The sequence below is a fragment of the Chelonia mydas genome, chromosome 6, assembly GCF_015237465.2.
Source record: "Chelonia mydas isolate rCheMyd1 chromosome 6, rCheMyd1.pri.v2, whole genome shotgun sequence".
In the NCBI taxonomy this organism is placed as follows: Eukaryota; Metazoa; Chordata; order Testudines; family Cheloniidae; genus Chelonia; species Chelonia mydas.
The window spans coordinates 67,639,392-67,661,548 of record NC_051246.2 but is presented as its reverse complement, the minus strand read 5'-3'; the positions used below and the strand labels follow the sequence as shown (position 1 = coordinate 67,661,548).

General features: G+C 40.3%; 1 protein-coding gene across 26 annotated transcripts in view; it reads right to left on the bottom strand.

The window, feature by feature from the left end:
* Positions 1-22,157, bottom strand: part of SIPA1L1 (signal induced proliferation associated 1 like 1) — a 376,811-nt gene that overhangs the window by 334,834 nt on the left and 19,820 nt on the right. For 11 of the 26 annotated variants that reach the window (XM_043548048.1, XM_043548043.1, XM_043548050.1 and 8 more), the window contains one exon: positions 15,690-15,812. The exons of the other annotated variants lie outside the window; for them this stretch is intronic. The gene's annotated coding sequence lies outside the window, so the exon portion shown is untranslated. The remainder of the gene's footprint in view (positions 1-15,689; positions 15,813-22,157) is intronic. 26 annotated transcript variants of the gene reach the window in all.

Here is a 22,157-nt window from a genome sequence, read left to right as displayed (position 1 = left end):
GCCATGTGTACATTCACTGTAGGTTATATAACAAAAATCAAAAGTCAAAAGTCTTGTGTGGCAACATGATTTCAGTTATTTGAGGGGCTGGAGAGATGAACTAACACACAAAGGTTGACACAACTTCAACTATAGAGCTCCATCATAATAGTAATATTTGATAGTGTTTAAATTATTCTAAAGTCACCGTAAAATAGATTTTTATTTCATTAACACTATGTTCTAGAATGATTTTATAACCAACATTACCACTGAATTTAGTGTTGCTTTGCTATAGAAATCAGGGAACCTTGCCAAAGAATGTATGTCTGATATCCACAGAGTATGTGCAACGGGCCTTGATCGTAAGTGTAGCTGGTAAGAGGTCCAGGTTTAGCATCAGACTCAAAATCTGATGCTCTTTACACCAATGGAGCATTCCCAAAACATTTCAGGAAAATGGCCATGATTGATTTTCTATTTACAAATTGTGCCATTTCAGGGTCTCAGGTGGACAAACAAAATTTAACAAAATGACTTTAAAGGCCAAAGGGGAAAAAATAAAAGAAAAAACTTTTATCCTACCCAAAAAGTCAGCCCACTCAACCACGCCCTATCCCCAAACAAGCAAAAGCCTAGGGAAAGGGCTTTCCAGTGTACCACCAAAAGATCAACAAACGTGGGCTCTGTCAGAACAGTAAGAGAAAAACATTCAAGGATCAAGAACCCTCCAACACCTGCCACCAGCTAGCTCCCAGGTGTTTAAATCTGTGGACTAGAAATAACTAACATGATTTCAGCTGCTTTGATGGTACATTGGGAGAGAGAGCCAGTCTCTCACATAGCTAGAACTGAAGCCACATGAGCATAAGTATACTTTGTGTATCTGCTTACAAACACAAATTACAAACCATCTTAAATTAAAGCTTCCAGACCAACCCAGGATGCTTCGGGTCATGAAACTAGTCCTTCCAAATGCATTTTAGATTCCTACTTCAACAAAAATAATACATACTAACAACATATTTCTAGTTTCAGAGTAGCAGCCGTGTTAGTCTGTATCTGCAAAAAGAACAGGAGTACTTGTGGCACCTTAGAGACTAACAAATTTGTTAGAGCATAAGCCTTCGTGGGCTACAGTCCACTTCATCGGATACATAGAATGGAATATATAGTACGATAAACAGATATACATACACAGGTAAGTTGGAAGTTACCATACATCTTACCATATGTTCCATTCTGTGCATCTGATGAAGTGAGCTGTAGCCCACGAAAGCTTATGCTCTAATAAATTTGTTAGTCTCTAACGTGCCACAAGTACTCCTGTTCTTTTAACATATTTCTAGGTGGTTTTGTTTAGAGTCTCTCATGGCTACGAAACACTTGCTGAATGTTGCTCACCTGCACACAAAGTCCAGGTGCTATGAACAAAATTGTCTGAACACAGCTTCAGAGTTAGATTATTATTTTATTCAAGTGCTTCATCTACGGTAGCATGGTGTACTGTAATAATACTGCTTAATTCCTGTTAAACCCTTGAGTCAAGAGTAGAAAAATAATGGTGTTACAGTAATTATATAGTTACAATAAGCTAATGACAATGAAAGGAGGAGTGTACACAAGTTGTTTTTAATCACCACTACAAAATTATAGCTTTTAAAAAAAAAAATCACTTATTACCTTTTTTACATAGATCACCCCAAAGGCATCCAAAAAGGTGAATTTAAATAGTTTATATCAATCCACCTGTTTTTATTTTTCCTTCTATAACCAAAATATATAAAAAGCTGTAGCTCCAGCTTGGGGAAAGTTGTAATATTATAAGTAGGTTATGTGAGAGTCAGTAACCCATCTGTCTCCTTGCAAAAGAAGAATGGAAAAAATAGTATTTTTAAATTAGGTATTAAAACAATCCAAGCTGTCAGCTATTACTTTGCCCATTGTCCAACATGATGACAGAGCTGCACTTAGTATCTAATTATTAATGTGCACTCTTTACAGTTTTTTTTCTCCCAAGTTAATTAATTTAAGGTCATCTCTGTTCGGAAAAACTAACTTCAAAAAAGGCACCTCCGGACTGCATATTTGTCTGATTTCCAGGTCTTCTTTGATTAGTCTATACATAAAACTTCAAACTGACCCTAGAAACTGAAAAGTTAAGTTCTGACAGTTTAAAAATTCGAAACAGCACAAATAATAGCACAAATCAAATTCTGTTCTCTATTAAAACACAGAAATTGCCATACTAAGACGGACCAATGTACATCTACGGCCACTATCCTGGATCTGGCAGGGCCCAATACAGATGGTTAAGAAAAGGTGCAAGGAAAAACTGCTTGGCAATTAGGACATAACTTTTCTTCCTAACATCTTGCAGTGGGCCTATCCTGAACCATGTGGGTTTGTTTCTGCTATAAAATTTCACCCTATCAAATTTATCTACCAACTATTGTCTACAAGTTATGCGGCAGATCCTCAGCTGGTGTAGATCAGCATAGCTCCATTCATTTCAGTTCTTTTGGTATGTGGAACAGAATAGGATCTCATAGCTGCATTAGCTCTGCAGTGATAACTTACTTACTTTTGTCAATGAAGTAAGCAAATATGTACACAGGGCAGACACATTTAATAAGGCAATACATTTTACTCCATCAATTTTCAAAATAGACCCACATTTTAAATTACCTAGTTTACTAGTGTCTTGTTTCAGCCTCAGAAGGGATCAAACTGGGTCAGTTCACAATGGTTCTGAGAACTGATATATTTTTCTTGAAGCTACCATTTTGACTCCACAATCCAAGCTTTAATTTTAAAAAAGTCTCTAGCCCACCCGGGTTCCAAAGATAACCTAAATAATTAACCTAAAATAAGAACCTGATAGTACAGAATCTGCAGCCAGTTTAGTTCAAAGGAGTAAGTCAGGTCTAATGATGAAAAAGCATTAACTATTCTGCAGCTAAGCAAAGCATGCAAGAAAGGTGTGACACAACATTATGCAGATCTACAGAGAATAGAGTGTTTTGGCATCAAGTGGGAGGAGCTGGTTTGTGAGCAGAGCTTGATCCATTACTTCATCTCCACCCACCCCCTTTAGGCTCCTGATTATAATAAATATAGGCACTCAATAGACAAAAACATTCTCCAGGAGCAAGCAACACAGCACATGTCACCACAGGAAAGGTTTCTTTTTGGATAGGGTCAGTAGTAGCAGCAAATATCCTCACTATTCCCATGATTTTATTCCCAGCAACAGATCAGAGGTGAGGATATTCTCTCTATTAGTGGATACCAGTCTGAGGCTTTGGAGCATTTATTTTGCTGATCTTCTGCTTATGTACTTTACAATTTTTTACAACAAACACAGGAAAAAACAATAAGCTTTTATTTCAGAAGTACATATTATACAGCTCCATACTGGACTTGCAATTAATTTTCAAAAAGAAAAAATTAACTTACACAAAATCCCACCATCCATGAAAACACAAATGACATTAGGATTAACATGTGGATTTTCAGAATGCCAACCTAGAATTAACAGACAGTACTTGAGACACTGTCTGAAACCTCTCATTTTTATACACTGTTCAAACTCAAAAGGGTGTTACATTCAGCTAAAAAACAAAAGACCATACAATAGAGAAGGCTTTTGAAGTGCATACTAAAGCCTTTTGAGACACACTAACGAATGCAAACAATCTAGAATATTACGATCACCTCGCCCCCCACTATTTCAAATGAACATGGTGGCTATCTAATATACTTAAAGCTTAGCACATTAAAAATCTCACACAAGGATACCAACTTTCAGAATACACATTAAACTTGAAACTTCTTTATCATCTTCTGTCCTTACAGTCCAATTCTGATTCATCAGCCAGTCATCAGTGAATTGGCATGCAGAATAAAATATATTAGCTACAGAGCATTAGTATACTAAGTCAGGCTTAACCGTATTCAGATGTTTTATCCATTACTATCAATTGTTCAAACAAAATAATCTTAAGTAAACCTGAGAAAGTGTTGTATTTGGTTCCTTCCAACAACTTCACTAAACTGGATTTATATTACACAATAAGTGTAAGGAACTGTTTACAATACATTAACAAAAACGATGCCTTTCTAACTGCAAGTCACGGAGTGGCCAAAAACTTCCATTTATAATAGGCAGGGATATACTATACCTAACTACAGGTCTATTAAATATCCAGTTCTGCTATGCAGCAGCTTGTGCTTGACACATCATAATCCAACAAGTTAAAACACATTCAAAGTTACTTCATGTCATTACCACAGATATATTAGAGCCAAGAGGCACACCTAGTATATGCTATTATTCAACTTAAACTACTCTCCTGGTCAAAGATGAGGCAACCCCACAGCATCACTTCTCCACAAACAAAAACAAACAAAAGTTACAGTTTATCATTCTTGGTGCAACTTTCAGGAGGGAGAGCAGAGACAGCATCTTGAAAAACAGGTGAACTGCTTGTCTGTTTCAGCAGCACTCCACCCCAGGATTTAGCTCACTGTAACTATCCTACAGGAAAACCATACAGTAGTTTAAATGTTTACTTTCAAGTCAAGCAGTTCTAGGACTCCCTTTGTCCATTAATTCACCTTTATAAATCACAAAGAAACCAACATTTGTTTTCAATCTTTTTAAAAAATATATATAATATTGCTACATTATGGGTTGTTAAACAGTACTAACATTCACTCATAGTTGGCAAATCTGGTGACCTGTCATTTAAGAAAACACAATCACAAGAGACAAACATGTCACTAGAAACTGTAAATTAATGACAAAAGTTTGAAGTAGATACTTGGCTAAAAAGCTTTGCAATGGGCTATGTCTCTGAGTTCAAGCATTGTTTTTAACCTAGTTATAATATAGTTTGGCCCAGTCCACACAAGCAGGACCAAATTACATTACAACAAAATAGAACACAACAAAATTTAACCACTATGGCTCAATTCTGTGTTTATTGTGTACACAAGGCCCCACTGAATTCAGTGTACATTGCTTTTAAAAACTTATCTTGCTTTCCATTCATAACTACATATCGAACTACAGCATTGCTGCAGGTATCACTTACATCTCTGCCTACACTGTAAAAAAAAAAAAAAAAAAAAAAAAGTAGTGTTGGGGGAAATGGCTTACAACATAGTAGTCCACAATTAACACATAGTATGCGCTTGTACCATAAATGGGAATCAAATATTTTAGCCACAATCCAAAAAACCAGTCCAAATTGTAACTATGTTCCTAAATACATGTTCAGGAACATGTCAATGGGAGGGCTTCTCCGGTCAACATAGCTACCACCTCTCTTGGAGGTGAAGTACCTACGCTGACAGACCTTCTCCTTTCGGCACAGATAGTCTTCACTGAGCACTGCAGCACTATATATGTAGAACAAACCCTGAGTCAGGCTATATCTACACTACAGCCTATGTCGGCAAAATTTATGTTGCTCAGGGGTGTGAATATTTCACCCCGAGCGATATAAGTGACACCAACATAAGCACTTGTGTGCACAGCACTATGTCAGCGGGAAAGCTTCTCCTGCTGAAACAACTTACGCTGCTCATGGAGGTGGTTTTTTTATGCCAAGGGGAGAGCTCTCTCCCATCGGCATACAGTGTCTTTACCAGATGCGCCGCTGCAGCGCTGTTCATATAGACATGGCCTTCGTTTCCCAGACCTGAAGAAGAGTTCTGTGTAAGCTCAAAAGCTTGTGTCTCTCATCAACAGAAGTTGGTCCAATAAAAGATATTACCTAATCTATCTTGTGTCTGGGAAATTATAATCAGTTCACTTGCAGTCACATCTTACAGGTGCCTCAAAAACATGTATATCCACTACAAAGCTATTATAAGCTGTCTTCCCATTCTTCATGTCTACCTTATTTTAGGAAGCTGAGGCAAAATCCACCTGTACAAAGGAAAGCTACTTTCCCCCATTCCGTTATCCAGTACATAACACTTGTATTTATTGAAAAAACTACTAAGTCAAATCTACCTTAGCGGGCAGCACTATAATTTGTATTCAAAACTCTGCATTGCAGGAATTACATATTCTTTTGTAAAAAAAAGAACAGTCTTCAATATCTGAAACCATTGTATGGAGGCAACTTTGCTGTCCATACTCATTTGTATCATCATATGACTATTTTAAATTCTAAAATCTATAATTAAAGAAAAAACATTCTGCTACTGACTCCTTGAACAACTTAGAACCACAAAACAGAAGCCAGTCAGAAATAACTGCAATGAATCACCCACAGTTATGTCCATGGAAACACTAAATCATTAGGAACATCAGAGAACGCAGACACTGTTTAACTATACACTGTGGAACAGATCTTCAAAACGATCAGAAGGTTCTGTTCTCAATTCCACTTCAGCTCAACTTTTTTGCAATGTGGGCTTTTGAGGTTTCTCAATTTTTCCAGGCAAAAATATTTTAATACCTGACAATCAAAAAAAAACAAACTATTACATTATTCTAAAGCTGCAGAACCAGGACCTCCCTAGGGCTTATTACTTACAGCAGTTCTCAGAGTACCACCACAACTCCCAAATTAAAAGGAAATTTTCTGCTTCTACAGGGTTTTATAACTGGTACTGTATGTTGCTTTATATTCATAAATCTCAAAATAAAGATACCAGGAAATGCATCAAGTTTCCTTTTAAAAATATATTCAGGTCATTTTTTAGTTTATATACCTTTGGTACACAAAGCAGCTCATCTTTGCCACATTTCTACGGTCTAGATTTAGCATACAACCATAGTGACATCTTATCTAATCCCATCTCATAGGTGAAAATCTCAAAGGCACATGCAGCCTTCACAACTTCCTTTACCCCTTCCAGCTATGTACCAGAAAGCCATACTCTATGCTTCAGTAGCCAAAATGTCTGTATGTCATTTTTAAAACATCAATTTTGAATTCTTACCCTGTTCCTTATTTCTCCTAGTTACTTGTATGTTAATATGAATTCTTGAGGTTTCTGTTCTTCCTGTCAGAATCAATACTAAGTCAACTTCAAAAGAGGAGTTCCATCTGCAGATTTTTAAAACATGGATTCTATTTTGTAGCACAATTTAACAGAGACAAACCTCCCTCCCAACAAAAACGCAATTTCCAAGCAAGGAATTTGTTTTCAGTAACTCAAAATTGGAATGGATAGCCATTTCACTCTGTGTGTTACTTAGGAAGAGTAAGTCAAATAACTGAATGAATTTTCATACAACTCAACCCAAATCTGGTCCTTCCATCTACTTTAATATTCCTCCCCACCCCACCCAGACACGCACACACTCCGTGGCTGCAGCTCAACTCCCCCATGGCTAAAGTCCATAACAACTTGTTCAGAGTTATGGACAACCCCCATTCCCGAGGTGTCCGTAAATTTGAGGTTCTACTGTACTGTGATTGGAAAGAGTTTGTTTGTATTAACATTGCTCCAAAGCACAGGTGGCCTTATGTTTCTATTTTCTATCTTCAAACACTGCACGCTACAACTTTAAACCTTGAAACCTACAACTTCAAATCATTCAAAGACAGCGCCAAACTAACCATTACTTTGTGTTTTGTTTTTAATTCCCATATTTCTTCCATTTTCAGCCTGTTCACCAAGTCTGTCAGCTTCCTCAACTTTTTATTGAAATACTAGAAGAAACCAAGGTACCCAGATATTACAGTGATAGTGATGCTATGTTAAGAACATACATAGACATTATTTGAGATCTACAACTCCAGGGCCATGAACAATCTCTAAACCACCAATAGTATTTCCTAGTCTGATTTAATGTAGTGTGATAGGTGAAAAATGTTGACTTGTGAAGCATTTTCTTAAAAAACAGCTGAAACATTTCATTTTGAAGCCCACATTCAACTCAGAGGTAGTATCCTGGATTAACACTGCACTCTTACAGAACTTTCCAAGCTTTAAAGTGCTTTACAAATATCTAATTCATTTTAATGTATTTGCATGCATTAAATATCTAATCTTTGATAAAGGAAGGCTTTATGGAAGTTTGATTCGTTTTGAAACAGGTAAAGCCTGCCTAAGTAGTTAATTGAGTTGACAGGCCTGATTTTAGGATAGTGACCTGCATGATCGACTTCAGAAAGCATAACAATGGTCCAGACCCAGGTCAGTGCAGTCCAAGCCTGTGGGAGGGATTTCTCTTAAGGAATTAATTGATAGAAGCTCCAAAATCCCAACAAAAGCTATGCTTTGAAAAGTTGGTAAGAGAGAAACATGGAGTAAAACAACTAAGTTTTTTAAGCCCTACACATTCCCAGTGCAAACCTAAATAGAATTGCAGTAGCAGCTATTAAGTTCACTATTGCACAACAAAAATGAATCACCAGGCTGAAGAAAAAAGCACAGGATACAGAGGCATCACAGTTCTATTACCCCATTGGTAGGCGCTCTACCGGCATGACAAGCAAAAAGGGAAAACATCCATTCATCCTTCTATATTATTGGTTCAAACTCAGACTACTTTGTTTAATAATTGAATTTCATACTTGCTTTGACACATGAACCAGAATAATGAATGTATACAATTTTTACATGAGACTTCTACACATATTCCCCCACACAACCTAATGGGCCCTTCAACTATATCAGAACTGAAGGGCACTAGGACACCACAGTACAGAATCTACTGTAAACTTTCCATCTGAGTTTACAAAGGGTTGGAATGTATTTCAATTTGGAATATATGTTCTGTTAGTAGTAATTTGTACTTCCCCTTTCTCACCTCTGAGGAAAGATTTCACAATATGTCATGATCATATCATAGTCAAGCTATCAGTAGTCATACCATTCTATGGTAATATTATCTTACTAGAAGATCTTAACCAATGTAGCTATGCTATTACAGGGTAAGGAAATTGGAATCATGTTTTGCTAAAAGGGGAAATGGGAACAGGGAATGGGGCTGGGGAAACTGGAATCATATTTGGCTAAGGGCAGGAATGGGAACAGGGACACAGGTGTAAGCCTCTGTGGTGTCAGAGCTGGGAAGGAGGATACTAAGGAAGGAAACTGGAATCATGCTTGCTGGAAGTTCACCCCAATAAACATCGAATTGTTTGCACCTTTGGACCTCGGGTATTGTTGCTCTCTGTTCATGCGAGAAGGACCAGGGAAGTAAGTGGGTGAAGGAATAAGCCCCCTAACATCTTGGTGCCGGTGACTCGGATGCATCGCATCGGATAGGTGAGTGGCAGCCTGTAAGTCCCCCTCCCCAACAGTCCACGCAGCTGCTTGGAGGGGGTATAGCAAACTCTCGTGATGGTAGTTGCGGGTTCTGGCAAGCCAGGGTAAAGGATTTTTTGGATCAATGGATAAGGAAGAACCAGGGCCCATACCAGGTGCAGGGGTCAACCTGGGATGAGATTAAAAAGGAAATGGAGGAAGTGTTAAGGGACCCAGAGGGATGGGGGGTGGCTGAGGAGCCCACCCTCCTTGGTATATGGGTAGTGGAAGAAGGTCCCTGCCCATGGGGACTGAATGCCTTCCAGGGAAAGGAGGCACTTCAGTCTGCTTGTGAGAGGTTTGAAGTAAGGGCAGCATTATGGGAATCTGCCAGTAATCTTTCAAGTTTGGTGCTGCGTCAGCAAGGGCTCCTGAAGGGTTGTAAATTAGTTAGGGGTAGTGAAAGATGATGTGGCCCAAAAGGGTTTATAGTCAAAAGCAGAGTTAACAGACTACCTTTAGAGACTGGAGCTGGGACTTGATCCTGGGGGAGTGGAGAGAAAGAAGGGGGGGAAAAAAAAAGTTTCAAAGTGCAACCTGCCTTTCCATGCTCTTTTGTTTTTCTGAAGTTTTAATGGAGGGTACTTTGGATACTTATGTGAGATGTCAAGAAGGAAGTTTTTGTTTAATGATAAAACCCAGTTATACAAATGTAACTGTATGTGCAACTCTGTGCAGTCACATTGGATGGAAGCTTGGTAATTAAATTTTCCAAGGGGGTCAGGTAGAGTGGCTACTACCACCACTACGCTTCTGTCCACAGAAGCCTTTACAGCTATTCTGAGGGGAAATGGGCCCTTTTCCCACAGAAATGGTCTATAAGGGATTGCTCCAGGCAGCAGGCAGAGAGAGAGAGAGAATCTGATCAAAATCATTTGACTATTGGGTAATGTTATCAAAATCACTAAAGGATGGAAGGGGTTTCTATTGGAACTTAACTTGGCTGCCCCTGGTTGTGTCTAGTTGTATAAGATGGAAATGTAATTGGGGTACAGTTGTGTAAAAGAGTAATCACACTGCAAAGGATGTTAGGCAAAAGAGAATTGTGTGTGTGTACATGGGAAAAAGAAAAGGAAAAGGGGAGGAATGATGGGAACACTGAGCCTTGGGGTGTCTCTGGGGGATCAGATTGTTGCTTTGGTGGGTGTGCATGAAAACTCTGGGCATGGGGAAGGCAGTTACACCTTGTGTAAAATTAATATGGCTAATGTTACGGAGGTTAAACTATATGGAAGGAATGTGAATTTTCCCAGGACGTGTGGAGTGTCTATTGGAGAAGGGGTAAAAGAAATGCAAACAAAATATGGTACTCAATTAAAATCCTATTAGGGCTCCAATCGATCTAAGTTACGCAACTTCAGCTACATGAATAACGTAGCTGAAGTCAACGTACTTAGGTCAACTTACCATGGGGTCTTCACCGGGGTGAGCTGACTGCTGCTGCTCCCCCATCACCTCTGCCTGCACCTCTCACGGCGCTGGAGTACAGGAGTCTATGGGAGAGCACTTGGGGATCGATTTAACGCGTCTAGACTATACACAATAAATCAATCCCCGCTGGATCGATCGCTGCCCACCGATTCGGCGGGTAGTGAAGACATACCCATAGTAAAAATAAAGAGAAAACTATTGCATCCCTCAAACTAACACAACCACTCCATTCCTTTGATGATAAATAACCGACTCTCTTCCACCATTCTGATTCCTTTGCAAATTACTTTCTTGCTTAGAGAAAGAAGACACTCTCTTACTTTCTATACACTTAGGCTGTGCCTATATCAGACTTTTTAGGGAATCTCCAGGCTGCGGCAATCAGGAATAAAACCCAACTGTCTCCTGGGTCCCAGTCCAGAACAGCCTCTCTTCTTGCTATCCTCTGTCTTGTTCATGATCCATCCTGTATATGCATAAAGCCAGCATCCGGTATGACAAATAGTATGTAATCATATACACAGACACCAAGAACCACATCAAGCAGTGAAGCAGCTCAGAATCTTGGAAGTGCAAATGTGCATAAAAGCCATCTGAAAAGCACAGAACCTGGCCCTTGAATTATATTTCCAGCTCTGCCAGAAGTGACCTTGTTCAACCTCTTATCTCCCACCTTTAAAATTAGGGAAATGATGCTCACCTGCAGGCTAAGTTAGGGGTATGAGGCCTTGCTCCATAATAAGATCTTAGAAGGTCACAGAATTAACACTAGTCAGTGGAGGAGCTGAGCCCAGCACACTTGCCTCTAGGCCAAGGGAGAGAGAGTATAGCAGCTGCTGCTGCTCTATCATCTCCCTCTCCAGAATGTTAGTTCTGTGCCTGATGGCATACTCAGTACAAATGACAAAGAGAGCTCTGTAGGACTGAAGTATGATCAGTGCAGATGGAATCGGAGATTTTGGCAGCAAGCTTCTAGTGAGCTATACTGAGCATCTGCAAATAACAATGTTCAGAAGCCTACAACTTGGCCAAATTTGCGTGGATTTTTGGGAGGACAGCAAAAGGCATATCACTGACCGCAATATCATCATCTCCCTTCCAAATTTCAAGTTCCTCCTCCAAACTCTTAATACTGTATACTAAATCTCTTCAAAGAAACTGCTGGGGGAAAATAATTAACACTGGCAAGACTATGTACTTTTCCCCCTAGCTTCATTCTCAAACAACTGAACTGCATTGGATAATTCAGCCCAAGGCAGAGTGTAGCTAGCCATAGAAACTTTCAAGCCCAATGACTGAAGTTTATCAAAAAGTCATAAGCAACTAAAATAGGGGTTTATAACAAAGTGTTAAAAAAAACCTAACTACAAGCATTCCTAATAACTAATTATAATGGAGTCACCATCCACTATATAATTCCCAAAGACTGCACACTTACTGCTCGCCTGAGTTATGCAGCACTGCCCTGACTATACAAACACCAACAGACAGCAGTTCAGCTACAGACATCAGGTGCAGGAAGGTGATGGAGTATGCATTTGGGACCAAACAAACAATGACAGGAGAATCTTCAGTCTATCTGCCTGTGGTATTCTGCACAATTGTGAAAGCAAGGAAGAGATGTTTAGGCGGGTCAGTCAGAGGCCTGCTGCAAATTATGCAGCACTGGACAGACAAGAGTGTGACCCAAGGTCAGTGCTGCATGCACTAGGTATGTAAACAGATAGACAAACAGTGCAATTTGCCTTTGGTTCTGCAGGCACTCTTAAGAGTTCCTACAGGATCTCTTATGCCAGCAGCTTAATTCAAAGGGACTAATACTGGATAACTAAAAACAGGCTAAAAAACCTCTAGCTACTGAGGACTCCTGCAAAAGGAAAGGAAAGCCCAATTTGAGCAACTGAAGAGAAATTTGCTCTAGAGTCACTCCCTGATAACACAGGGCACACTATGGACCTGGAGAGAGATAGTGAGTTTCCACAAGGATGTGAGGAAGTTAGCACAACTTCCCATTCCCCCCAAAAATATAAATCACCAAGCTAGAGAAGTGATTTCATCAGGGATTTGTTATGACTACCCTCCCACAAGTGGGGGGAAGGGGAAAGAATCAGAACTAAAACAATCTGTTGCCTCCATTAAGACTGCTTCCTTGAATTGGCTGGTTTGATACATGGGGCCTGGAGAAAAACAAGCTTCCACTGCTTTTGCCTGAAACTGCTTTACAGCAAGCTGCATTCTAATAATTATGCCAGTGTTTCATGGATAATGAAATGTAACTGCCATCACGTAAGTGCCCCAGTCAGGCTGCGCAGCAGAGCGAAACAAGCCAACAGCTACATTATATTGTACATGCTGGGGCCATGGTGTTCATAATCCTGCTCTGCCCTTTTTAATATTTCTGTGGTTTAGTAACTTTTTAAAAACTTATCTGCACTTGTCTGCCATTTTGAGTCCAGCCACACAGCACAGCTCAGCCAACCACTGAGCACTGTATTCTAGATAATTCAGCTATTAGTCTGCGTCAGGGATGAAGCTGACACTTCTGCTCCAGCAATGGATGAGAGGGAATTTTCACCTTCACTGAGGCTGCATCCCCCATTTCACAACAGTAACAGAGTTCATACCCAGAAAACTAGTTCAGCAGTCCCCAAATATGCAAACAAAGTTTAAAACAATAAAAAAAAACACACACACACACACACACACACAGTAATGCACCTTGGACAGAGGAGGTTCCCTCATCTCTTCAGTTGTCATTCTCCAAAACTTGCTTGCCTGTTCTCTCAGCAATCTCCCGATATTCTGGTTCAGAAAAGAGGTCTTGGAACAGTGGTACAGACGCCTGGTACAGTTCCCTTTCACATCTCAACACTGTTTCTTTTGCAACCACTGGGCAGAGGTTTTCACTGAACTATTCAGTAGGACACTAAGATATCTTCCCTAAGTGCTAAGAGTTCAATTAGAACCCAACACCACATAGGAGTATTATTTTATATATGTCAATACTCAATTTCTTGTCTTTTTCCTGCCCATTCCCCTAGATTTGTTACGGCCCTCTGAAGTCCCACACAGTTCTCCCTCATCTTCACCACAGTACGTGTGCATCACCTGCAAGTTTTCCGTCTCATCTTCCGTCCACTTTTCCAAATAAACTGATTAACATATACAGTAACATCTGCCCCTGTGCCTATCTGGCTCAGAGCAAGTGCAAGCCACACAGTGGTTCAATTGTCTGTGCACTGTTGAGAGCAATGTGTGTGTGAACACTTAGTGTATTGTAGGCATGCTTAGGGCCCATCCAGTGGTTAGCATGCCAAATTTTTCTCGCATAAACAAGGTTTTAGCTGTTGCACTGATGTTCCCATTTTCAGGCAACACTACAACCACATATCTGTCAAAATGACAGTGTTAATCTAAATTTTCTATAGTACAGCCATGAAGAAAACACAACTACCTTCTTTGCAATCAAGTATGTAAAATAGTTCACAGGTAAAGAGAAGCTCAGGGTCAATGACGAAAAAGTTTCAGTAGCCAAAACAAAGCTTGACAATAGAGGCCTGGATTGTAACTGCAACTAGAACTTTACTCTCCTCCATAAGTATTAACATAGAATTAAAAACATATTGGCTTAATTATCAGGTATCAGGGCCTGCAGAGAACCAGTCTCAAGGCTACCTCATGAGCAAAGTTAGCTTACAATAGGTTGCCTGACTGGCTACACCACCTGATTGGTGGGAAGACTCAGCAGACCAGCTCTTAAGCCCAGCTGTAGCAGCAGTTCAATGGCTGCCCAAAGCATTTGCCCATAGCTACATTAGTCATTCCTTGGCTACAGCCTTGCCTCACTCCAGGTAACCCAGCACTAATCACAAGCCCTGACTCCTGCTCATTAGGCCCAACCACCCACATCCCAGTCTCTGACAAACCATGCTGTGGTCTTACTAAGGTATGGGCTAATTTATCACACATACTGATAAATTACATCACTGTCATCCTTCAAATGCTAGCCCTTTGGTTTATTCTTCTCTACATAATTAGTCTTACATATATAGAACTCCTCCATTGTAAAAACCGTAAGTCATGGGGCAAAAATTTGCCCTGATACGCACACCAGACAACCCAAATGATAAAGAACTCAAACTAAAATTATACTTGTAAATACAAAACCTCAAAAACTTAGCTCTCAAAGCTGATGAGAACAAGTATATACCGTTGCCCCTTTCTGACCTTAGCAGCTAAGCAAAGTTCAGGGCTCTGAGTATGTTCCAGTTTGAAAGAGAAGTTGATGGAGCCTGGTATTTCCTCTGATACAATCTTAATTATTTACAAGGAATGTACAAATGCAAGAACCACCAAGAATAAAAGGAACAGTTTTAGTTTACAGCCCCAAGCCTCTTTAGCCAACAGACCCCAAAGCTCTCTATAGCTTTTTCCAGGCTACTGTGTTTTCAGACTACTGCTTGGCTGTCTTGCTTTTTCCCTCTGCCTCTCTTTGTTCTCGTCTTTTTCAGTTTTTGGTTTCTTCTGCCTTCCCACACACTTTCCAAAATCAATACTCAGCCAAAAAACTCCTAGATGGATTCACACATTCCTTTTGTCTTACGTGGGGGACTTATGCTTAGTTATATTAACTGATAGGTGAGTTCACAACTATCAGTCTCAATGGGTTTTTAATTCAACTCACAACAAGGTTTTGCCCAACTCACAACACAATTCAGTTTTGTTTTGTTTTTTAAACTCAAAATATACTTATTCACAATTACTTTGGACAGGTTCCATAAAACTGTACTTATTTGACAGTGCAACTAGATAATGCAATCATTACTAAACTGGGAGAGGCCGCTGTAGAAGACAAATAGGACAATCCTTTCCGGACATTTTCTTTCTTCCTGAAATGCGTTTCCCTTTTACAGAATACATCATAAGTCATATGCTGTCACCGAAATGGCAAGTTCTTACAATGGAACTGGTTGATTTGTGTAAACAAAAAAACCCACCTATTTGTTGTTCCCTTTCCACTTACATCCATCTACACTTCTGTCTTTAGACTGTGCTCTCCTCAGGACAGGGAATGTCAATTCCTGACTGTCCAGAAAGTACCCGATATATCATGGGTGCTCCTATAAACAAGTGGTAAATAAGAATAATAGTGACCAATAGTTCTAGATTAGTTTTTCATTAATTATTATATAGTTCTGGACTCTGGACATATTTAGTCCTTCAAGACCTGTGGAAAAAATTTCACAGTTTTCCTCCTTTGGGATTAAAGCCAGGATACCCTCATGGCTTCCTCATTATAGTCCTGATAGAAAGGAGAAGAGGACATAGTACACCATGACCCTCTGAGAAGCACCCAATCCACAGGATAGCTCATCAGATGGCTAACCAAACCCGCACAGGAGAAAAATAAGAAACACAACAGAGGGAAAAGAACTCAGCCCTCAGAAGGCAGCAGCCCCATGTCAAGTTTGCCTCCCCAGCTTCAGATGCCACCAGCTTCCCCTGGAGACTGTTGCACTGGACTCCAGTCCTTTCTGTTTCATCTGTTCTGTGCTTCCCCAGTGTGACTGAAGACAGACAGGTGGTCTACCTCATAGTGAGAGCAGAAAATACCAGAAGGAAAAGGGTAGGGACATGTGGGGTATGGAGACAAATTCTGGTTCCACTGAAATCCACATGAGCTGTGCCCTTCAGTGAGGCCAAGATTTAAGCTCTAAGACAGTCTGATAAGGCTCTAGGAACCAGAGAGTTACCTATTTTCGAACTCTCCAGCTTGTTGGCTGCTTGTATTGGGCTGGTGGGGTTGCCAGTGGAAGGTGTGTCCCCCATATCCTCTTCCTCACATACTGCTGTCTCCCTCACCATGCCAGTGGCTCTGTGGCCCCCATTACCCTCATCCAATTAAATGGCAAAGTTACATCAAATGAAGTTCTATAAACGTTTTCTGCCACTTTCAATCTATTGATAGATAACAGTGTAAGCTGTGCTAACAGCATTGGGCCCGTAGAGTGAGGGCAGAATAGGGGCTGTCAATCACGGTGTCTGCTGTGTGACCTTTGTGGATCTACACATATGCGGAAGGGACTCCTGGCCTGAGGCACACAGGTCACAAAGTCCTATTACAGTTAGGATTAGTGTTCCATGTTTTCGGATTTTATTTGTTTAAAAAAAAAAATCCGGGAATTTTTCACTGTTTATTTTCCAAACATTAAACCCAGGATTAAATCAAGTTTAAAAATAATTTTTAAAAAAATTGGGAAAAATTGGGGGAAAAAGAAAATACTTTCACAATATAGATTTTACTACAGTATAACAAACTTGTTTATGTACAAAAGGTATTATTTGTCTCGCTCAGATTTTTCCAGAAATCCTCATTTGCATACGCTCACATAATTTTCTTCAAAATATCCTCACTCATGTTGAGCCTCTTGTTGTCTTGGAGGTAGCCCAACTTTTAAAATAAGTGCTCTGCATCAATAGATTCAGGGGCTACACTCACAGCTCACCCATGCCACTGTGCTGAAGTTGGGAAGTGTATCTTAAAGACTGTTCCAAAAAGTCAGCATATCCGCTTTCACATTGTCAGGGTAAGGCATGTTCATGTAAGTAGTAAATTCCCCTTTCAGATTTGGTATTTCATTTTTAGTGGCAAATGGTTGAAACATTCTGGCATCACGGTCGAAGTCTGCTGCCAAATTCACCTTGAAGAAAGGGTGCAACACCTGGATGACATTCCAAAAACAATCTTTGGCACCAAACACTTCAGGGTTCAGATTACAAGCCACAGTCATCTCCCATTTCCCACTGAGCATTGCACTGAAGGTTTTGAATGCTTTTTTTGTTCTCTTGTGTTCTGGGGTAAGAAAGATTTCCAGAAACAACTGGGTTTTCTCGCCGTATGTTTCTCCTGCAGCTTTTGTGCTCAATTCAGCTGAGATTTTGGTTGTTAGGATCCGGTAAATGTCTGTATTGGCAAATGTGTTGGCAGTAGTCAGAAAAAACTCCAGTGTTTTCTTTGTCACAGTGATTCCAAGTTTTCAGCAATGAACATTACCTTGATGTGCAGAATCTGGCACTCATTTTAGTTACTTTCCAGTCTCCTGAAAAGTGCTGCTTAAGAGTCAACAAACTCAGGATGATCTAGGAGATGCATTAGCACAGTCCATGTGTTATTTACATGACAGGCAGCGAGGCACAAGCTCATCCACCAGTGTGGATCAACAGGACAGGTAGGTAATCGGCTATGCACTCGTTTAGCACTGTGTAAAACAAAGCCTTTAACTTGTTCTCGTGCTTGAAAACGGCCCAGAAGCCAACAAGGCAAGATTTCATGTCTTTCATTTCTTCTGTACCAGTAGCTACTGACAACATTAATTAGATGAGCAGGACAGGTAATATGTACCAATTCCAGTTTCTGATTGAGTTTAATCTCCCGTGCAAACTTAGCCATGTAGGAAGCAGAATGCATGATAGTTGTGGCCACATTTTCCCATGTTAGCTGGTACATCTCAAACATGTCAGTTATTACTGCATCAACAAAATGGCTGTCAGCAGAGGGGATGAATATCACATCAGCACAAAATAATGCAGATTTATTCTCTTTGATATCAAAAAACAAAAACAAAAGGCCAAGAATCAGACAGTCCAAAGCATTAGGAGACTCATCAAAAATTAGACTAGACACCACATTTCCATCAATTCATTCCATGGTTTAGATACTAAAGCATCATCATTTTCTTTCAGATACTTACCAGTGAGATTGTCTGCATTAGAAAGGGGTTTTGCTGCTGGACAGTATTGTTACATAAAGTCACCAGTAGGTCCCTCTGAAATTAACCGTGGCTGTCCAGCAAAGCAAAGAGCACACACAATTTCATTGACACAATTGTGCTGAGTTCTCTCTTTCATTAAAACCCCAGTGAAAGCTCCTGATACTGACTGTTTATCCCGAAGCTCACTTTATTCTGTAAACTTCTTGTATCGCTTGCTTTCAACACGCTCCTTTATTGTCAGTCCGAGCACTGACCTCAATGCTCCAGTACTTGCAGTGCAATGCATCCTCTTGACTCCCATCTTTACTTTTCTTTAAAATTTCTAAGCTCTTATTTTCTTGTTGGTATTCAGGCATAGATTTGTATTTTTGTCCCATGTTTACCTTATTTATCTTTATCTGTGGAAGACTGATTATTTAAACAGATGCAAAGAAATAGGCGGGCAGCATCTCCTTGTGAGCCCATCATAGAGTGATGTTAATATTGCTTGATTTTCCAACTTCCACCATGTGCGTGTTCTGTGTTTTACACAGTTGAACTGCTTCAAACTGCAGAACTACAGGATACAACAATCACGTAAAGCATTAGAATTTAACAAAATAACCTGAAAAAATAGTGAATGGATTGATAAATGGGTGTAACTCAGTAAAAACTGAATTCTTCAATTAAAAAAAGCTGGCAATCAGTTAAAAATGGTAAAAAAGCAAAAATGTGGAACTCCAGTTATGATTCATGTGAAGGGTACTAGTCTTACTCCGCACAGTAGCAATTACTAGTTTACCCAGCAACAGTTCCTGATTTGTTGAGGTGTTCTCTGTACCGATGGTCAATTGTTAATATATATTATATACTGTTACCAGTTCTGGTGAATTATCTGCTAGCTAGGTTGCCCCACTGTGATTCTGACTGACCAACAGAGCCTGTGTTCATGATTTTCACTTCTACAATTAAGTTTATTGTTTAAATACTTACCCAAAGATCCAGAATTTGGATATCAGACCAGGCAGGTAGCAGAAGGAACCCACAAAGGAGCACTACCTGCCTGTTAAGGGAAAGGCCTAGAACTGCCCAACAGTCAGAGTACAATATTATATACAAGTAACAAGACTCCTCTCCCAAATGCCTTGATAGTATGATAGTATAGGAACTGTCAGACTCCTGACCTAGTGCATGGCCATAATGGCCCATGCTCCTCTCTGGTGGCACCACTCATGTGACAGAAACTGGGCTGAACTCCCCTTCTCCCCACACCTTCTAGCCACTCTCAGAATCATCACCTGGACCCAGTAGCCCATTTTCTTTCTCCACTGCTCCCCACCATCATTATGGGGCCTAGAGTTTCCCCATGTCCAGGAGAGGGGAGAAAGAGGGGTGGGGTCAGGGCAGGGTGAGCTCCCACCTGAACTCACCAGCCCTAACACCTAGCTTCAGGACCCAGTGATTCATGACCTCTCTGGGATAATGGTTTTCCTCTTGCTGCCAGCTGGTATACGCTAGGAACTTATGTTGGTATAACTACATTGCTCAGGGGTGTGGAAAATCCACACCTTGAGCAATGTAGTTATACTGACCTAACTCCTCATATTGACAGTGCTATGTCAATGGGAGGGCCTCTTCCGTCAACATAGCTACCACCTCTCAGAGGTGGATTACATACACTGATGGGAGAAGGTCTCCCATCAGCATAGATAGTGTCTTCACTAAGTGCTACTGCACTGCAGAGTGAGTGTAGACAAGCCCTTAGTCTTGTAACTTAGTGGTATCAGTCTGTGTTGCACTGCTGAAAGTTCATAGTTCAGACCCTGCTGTTGATTCATGTTGAGGGGGTTGTTACAATTGCAAATGGAATAACTTGTGTTTTACTTTTCTTCTGAAGAAAATCTAAGGCTGTGTCTACACTGCCACTTTCAGCACTAAAAGTTTTGTCGTTCAGGGGTGTGAAAAAACACCCCCCTGAGCGACAAAAGTTTTAGCGCTGAAAAGTGCCAGTATAGAGAGCACTTTATCTCTGGGAGCTGCAATCCCGGTGATAAAGCTGCCACCACTTGCAGGAGAGCTCTCCCGCAGTGATAAAGCATTTCTACACTGCCCATGTCACAGTGCTGCCGTGCTGTAACGTGGGCAGTGCAGACATACCTTAAGTAATTACAAGCTAAAATAAACTGTTTAAAAAAGCATTTAGGTCACAAAATCCAACACTTGAAAATTAATTGCATACACATCCATAAATGTGCTACCTTAATTCAGATACTGTTTTTTCCACAGGATGGACATAAAAGGTACTAAGGTTGTATGGGCAGCCATAAATCTGGCATTTCACTTTTGTATACATATACATATACATACACACACACATATATACACACAGCAATGTAGTTGCTGTGTAGTGGCCTTGCGCATTCGAAAGTTTTGCAGCCGCTGCTTGTCATTCTATAGCTGCATAACGATGTGATCCCACCAGTTAGTGCTTGTTTTCTGGGCCCAGAAGTGGCGCTCAACCATGTCAAGCAGATGTGAGACTGTTGCCAGCAATTGCGAATTACTCCACTCTGTCTTCCAGCAGGGCTGCTTGCGTGGCATCACATTGTTCTGTGCAGCAGCCCCTGTATCGGCTGTGTAAATATTGTAGGATAAGGCGCAAGGTGTTTGTAATGCTCACAACAACAAGTGTACAGCTGAGTGGGGTCCATGCTATGGCATCGTATGGGTAACCCAGGCTTACGAAAAAAGGTATGAAAAAGGCTTGGTTTGTTAGCCTCCTATGATGCACTTACCTTCCTTCCCTGAAATCAGTGGCAAACGCCATGTTCCCATAACCACCTGCACAACTGTTTTCGTCCCATAAGGCATTGCAAGTCCACACCAAATTCCACTCGTCTACATGCACTGTGGGATAGCTACCAATAGTGTAGTGTTCTGTGCATCAGTGCAAGCCCTGCTAGTGAGGATGCACTCTGCCGTCACAATGATTATAGTGTGGACCCATAAGACTGAGTTGCTTAAATCGGAGGCTTGATGTCGACTTACATAAAGTCAACTTTACTTTGTAGTGTAGACGTGGCCTTACTGTGTAAAGCCCTAATCATGCAAACACATTTGTTTGATTTTGATAACATGAGTAGTTCCATTGAACTAGTGGGACTACTCATGCTTAAAGCTTGGTATGTAAGTGTTTGCAGGATTGGGGCCTATGCACCTGATCCAATATTCACTGAAGTATATGAAAAGACTCCCACTGACTTCAGGCTGTCAGCAGATCAGACAAAGCAGGGAGTGATAAGGGTGGTGGTTGACCAGTCATTATGTTAAGTTAAACAAGTTTTCTTTTGCTAGTAGGAGAGGTCATTTCTAATAGTTTTAAACACGAACATGTATGTTCATACCAATGGTTTTTTGTTTGTAATCAAACAGTTATAGTGGTTACACAAACAGTGCTTTTGTATTAGGTATACTACCTGCTTCCAGCACACTAAACTTTTTTTGCATACCTCTTTCACCAACTATCCTCTCCTACCCTATTAGTTGTTGACGTTTGTCTTTTGTGTGAATTATTGCTGTGTAAATATTGTTAGTATTGTCTACTTTAATATATCTTAACTAATTTAAGGTTGTGTATTTTCTTGAAGTATTTGAGACATGGTCCTTGAAAAACTATATGTTTATTATGGATGGAGTGGTCAGGGTCCATTAACT